This window comes from Ammospiza caudacuta, chromosome 6 (assembly GCF_027887145.1).
Source record: "Ammospiza caudacuta isolate bAmmCau1 chromosome 6, bAmmCau1.pri, whole genome shotgun sequence".
Classification (NCBI taxonomy): domain Eukaryota; kingdom Metazoa; phylum Chordata; class Aves; order Passeriformes; family Passerellidae; genus Ammospiza; species Ammospiza caudacuta.
In genome coordinates, this window is record NC_080598.1 from 55920811 (window position 1) to 55926428 (window position 5618).

The following is a 5618-nucleotide window of genomic DNA, read 5'->3' on the forward strand; positions in this document are numbered from 1 at the left end:
GATCCAAGCAGTCTCAGGTTCTTTCTGTCCAATTGGGAATATTATCAGAAGAAAACATGAGAAATAGCTCTATGCAAAGTAATCTTAGTGTCTGTCTCCCAGAGAAGTTGTCTCTTCTTCTGACTTTTTTCCTGCACAGCTACAGGCTTCAGCTGCCTTTGAAAAAGTCTAACCTGGTTCCTGTCTGTGCCAAGTGAGGACACTTTTATAGGCTTCCAGCCTCTTATGTAATCCTTCCCTCTTCTGGGTAAATAATGTCAAAAACCTCATACATAGTCTAACCACAACCACTGGGGGGAAAACCAGGGGGATTTTTGGCATTTTCTAAAGGATTCAAATATCCCTGCACTGCCAGTTATCTTGATGACAATCCTATCTGTTTAAGGGAGTTGATTAGTAACAACTTTTATGAAGCACACATCCTTTTCCACCCACCCTGCATGCCCAGGCTGCACCTGAGTTTTCCTTTGGCAGGGAGATCACATCTGGGTTTGGAGCCAAGTTTTCCCTCACCTCCCAGCAAGCCCAGTGTGAGCCAGCAGGGATGTAAAGGCCCAGAGAATGGGTGTTGGTTTCCATGTTCTAATAACACCATTCAGAGGGGATAAGAGCAACCTCAGCCTTCTGGAATGTGCAATATTCCAGCAACTACGTACACTAGTGTGTATTATTTTAAATGTATATACACACACGTGGGTATAAACAGCATAACATTGCAGCAATCCAGCATATATGTGTGTGTGTCCATACATGTATGCACACATATGGATCTGATTACCACCCAACACCCACAAGTGAAGAAAAAGGAGGAGATTTTCTGCTTAGCATGAAGTCCATAATAGGCTGCTTAAGGTTCTGACCATAAACCACAGAAAAAAATTCCTCCACAGAAAGTATCCTTTAAATCCAGGAGCTTGCATTTAAAATAGATTTTTTTAAGTCCCTACACTGCTGTGAGAACTTGGAGAGGAGTTGAAATGCTGTCCTTACCACACCCTTCTTGCAAGAAAATGACAAACTGGGCTTAATTCTCCATTCCATTATTATAAAGATGAAATCAAAAACTTGAGGATTTTCATCAGCTGAAGACAGTTTGTATTAATCATTTCAAGCTGCATTGATTCAAAACCATGGACTATGCCACAATGATTTCAGGGGTATGAATTTAAGGGGTGATTTTTCCACATGTCATTTAGACTGTTCCAAATATGTTAATTCATATTTCTGGGTTTAATGCCTGCAGTTTCTTCCAAGATTTTCTACATTTTCATGATAGTAAAATTGCACTAGTTTCCTTCTTGGAAACCACGTGAATATTTTGTTCTGGCTCTTTTATCAGTGCTGAATTCCACCAGCATGTTATCACAAAGCTGTTTGATTCATTAGTAACAATAGGGAGGAGGAAATAAATACATTTCATTTGGAAAGAGAAACAGAAATTCCAGCAGTGGTCACACATTTGAGCTGCCGCCAGTAGGAAATACTGAGGTTGCAAAATACAGTGTTTTCCCAGCTTGTGAATAAAGTTGAAAACTGAAAGGCTTTATACACATTCCATTTTGACCTTAATTTTTAATTTGCTGAAGTAAAAATGTTTCATTTTGAATGTTATAGCTGCACAGTATATGAATACAAAATGGAGTAATAGGGTCAGTACTGACAGAAGCATTCCAGGCATGCTGAAACCCTTCAGCAATATTTTCCCATGAGAATTCCAACACAATGTGTTTATGTTTCACTTCATCAGCATTTTTCCAAGCCTGTCTCTAACAAAAACCATTTCCCTAGACTTCTCTGTTGAAGAAAATTAGATGTCAAAGTGCCAGTCCTGAAGGCAAGACTCCCTGCAGTACACAGATTTTGAACACACTTACAATTGCAGATCGTGCCCTCAGCTGTGGCAGCATGATGTGTGGGAATGGCTGTGTTTTCCCAGAAAGCCTCTTTCAAGGGAATACAATACAAGCCTCTGGAAAGCATGGAGTGACTGCAGGGATGGACTGACATCCTGAGGCTAGGACAAACTCTCATTCCATGCACCACTTGACCCACTCACTCAAGTGAATGTCAGGCACTCCCCAGGATGAGAGGGCACAGTCCACCTGAGCACTGCAGCACCAACCACCCCCATGGCTCCGTGTCCTGCCTTCCCTCACCCACAAAGCAGGGCAAGCAGGGGCAGAGCAGGCCATGGCCTCCAGCAGCAGGCAGCCAGGAGGGCTGTGCAGGGACAGCAGGGTCTGGGCAGGGTCACTCTGAGCAAGGTGCTGAGCCCAGCAGCAGCAGGAGGTGACGCCCCAGCCATCCATTGTCACCACTCTGCACCCCTGCCCACAATGGCTTTGTGCAGCCATGATATTTTCTGAAAAATCCTTTCCTTAGGATTTTTTCTCCTGAGAAGCTGAGAGGCCTCTGGAACAAAATGTAAACAATGATTATCTGCTGCTGTGGAATGCAACAGGTGCATCTGTGATTGGTCTCATGTGATTGTTTCTAATTAATGGCCAATCACAGCCCAGCTGTCCAGACTGTCTCAGTCAGTCACAAGCCTTTGTTATCATTCCTTTTCTATTTTTAGCTACCCTTCTGATGAAATCCTTCTTCTATTCTTTTAGTATAGTTTTAATATAATATAAATAATAAAATAATAAATCAAACCTTCTGAAACATAGAGTCAACATTCTCATCTCTTCCCTCATCCTAACACCCCTGTGAACACCATCACAGCTTTGGGTTGAAGATGTTGTCTCTGAGGGGAATGCTGTCCTGCAGGAGGGGACATGGCACAAGGGAGCTGCCCAGGGGCCACCAGCAGCCAGCTTTCCTGCTTTTCTGTGTGCCTTAACAGCACACACAGGGTATACAGGTCTCTCCCCTCTATCCCCAATGCTGTGTTACTGCTCAGGCTGAAATTCTGCAGTTAAAAGATGGGGATTATCTGAGTCTCTAGGAATCATCCAGCACAGGGCTCCCATGGATGCTGTTATGCTGACACAGGCAAAGCTCACAGGGAAGCTACACCTTCATATAAAGGGTTTAGATCAGACTAGAACAGAGGTTTTCACAGTTTACATAATGCAAAGGGGATTGTTTGCTGTCCAAAGCCATTGGTTTGGGCAAAGGAACTGGTGCACAGCCACATTTTATCTGCTCCTTCCATGGGCTCCTGAGCTGCCCACCCAAGGGAAGCCACACCAAGGAAAGAAGTGCAATAGGAAACCAGAAAAACACAGGACCAAGAACAAGGAGAGTTCTGCTTCTGAACAAACTCCTTTGTCAGGTGTACAAAATGACTTTCTTCTTCCTCCAAAGCCACTTCTTGGAAGCCAGCCCTCTCCTTCTTCCTGGAGTTTCAATGCCTCCATTTATCCACAGTGGGATTTTCCTAGCAGGTCATTTTCTCTGCCATGACCCTTACTATGCTTACTGTGAAAGAGAAGCCATTTGTCTCCTAGGAACATCCCCAGCATTCAGGAGTTTCCCTCATTTCCTGGAGCTCCTAGAAAAGTCCACAGCCTCCCCACATCATTGAGACTGTCTTCCTGTCTCAGAAAAACTGTAGCTACTTTGTCTTTGGGATTTTACATTAAACAAGTGAACGTTGTGGAGAAATTTTATATTGTTTCCCTGTTGACTTATCTTTATCTTGCTATTTCCCAATTCTTCTGCCTATATAGATAAAATCTCTTCATAACAAGTGGATTGTGTGCCTGACTTGAACAATAGGTGTTTGGTCCTGATGCTGATCAGATGAAGTCAGACTACTAGCACTACAAATTAAATGACTTTGCAAGAGTCCAATCACATTAATATTCCAATTCCAGCAATGCAGTGATGCCTCTGCTCGCTTTGCAGGGACATTGCATTAACACAGTCATGCATAGACAATGGAAACTTTGTGTTCAGTAGCATCTGTTATATGAAATACACTTGGTCCTAAGAGGCAGGTGGATTGCAGTATCTGGAGAGGTTTTTCACTTCCTTCTTTTGTTTCCAGAACATGCTGGTACTTTCCACTGCTTTGAACCAAAGGCATGAAACATGGCAGAAAGGATATATTAATTATTATGATAAAATGTGCAGAGTATGGCACAGAATTCCTAGGATATAAATCCATGCAAAACCACTCTGTGAAGCTATATTGCTGTCAGACAAGGTGTTCCTCCACTCACACACAGCACCTTTGATTTCATCAGCAATCAAAGAAGAGCAAGTCTCTATTCCAAGCAAGATAGGTTCTTTTGGAGAGATACAAAACAAGCAAACCAACAAAGAAACAAAAGTATCGTCCCCTCACATTTGACATTGCAGCTGGTGTTGCCATCACAGGAGCGTGCAAGAGGTGACTCTGCCTATTGTGCACAGTTAGATGTTTATCATCGGTGAAAAACATACATTAATTCTTATTTCCTAAGGATAACTTCACTTCCTAAGGAAGCAAGACAACACAGCCAGAGGTGGCATGTGTCTCTGTATTCATGTGATTCCCTGCCCTAATGCACAAGAGTGGATTTTAAGTCAGTTTTAACCAGTTTTAAAGCCAGTTTTAACCAAACTGAGAGAAGGTGGCTCACACAAAACAGTACATCCTTCATAAACATACACATCTAAGGAGAGGATAGACCTTCAGTGCCCTCTAAGGAAGGGAACACAGCATGAACTCAGCCGTTATTTGATATCAGAGGCTCCACCCGGCAGCACAGTCCGAAGGTACACAAACACTGTTTCCTTGCCTTGGTGCTCACCAAATCCCCTGTACTCTCCAGATAACCTGTGTGCCTGTGCAAATAAAGCAGCACAAATATTTAATACAGGCAGCCTCTCCTGTAGCAACAGATGGAACAGAGTTCCTTCCCCAGAATTATTCCCAGCCCCAGCCTGCAACCTCTCCCTGCCTGAGATCTGTGCTACCCTGAACTTGCCACCAATTTGGGAGAAAAAGGGAAAGAAAAAAGCTTCTTCCTTTCTCTTCATGAGTGTGTTTGTTTGGGTAGCTTTCCTCTGTTCAGCCACTGATTTTTATGCCATTTTAAAAGAGTTAATCTGAAACTTCTGTCCTTCTCTGGATTTGTCTGAAACTGGAGGGGATGGGCAGATGGGTTGACAGAGACACTGCATGGCCCAGCACTTTCAGCAACCCCACTAAAGTCCAAAGAATAAGTTCCCCAAAGATTTGGATACTGCTCCTTCCCCTGCCTTGAACACTGAAACATAACACTCATTGGATGTGTTATAATAAAATTTTTCACTGCCTCTGTTTTCCCTCTGATTGTGAGTACCCCATTTTGAACTGACCTCAGTTTTCACTTAATTAGTAACCTACTTTGCTGTTCTTTTAGAATATTTTTAGCTAATTCCTGGGGATTTTGCCTAATTCTGTTTTTTCTTTTCAGAATGAAACAAGCATTGCTTTAAGGAAGATGCTTCCTCTTTTGGCAAAAATGGCAATAGTAGTAATAATAAATAAAACACACAATCCCCAAAATTGCAAGAATGAACTGTAGAGAGTCAGGCAATAGAAGTGGTTGATGTGGCCCTAAAAATCCTTGCATTGGAAATATCTCAATCCACATAGCAAGAGAAGACTTGCTACAAACAAGTCTATAAAACAATGCTTT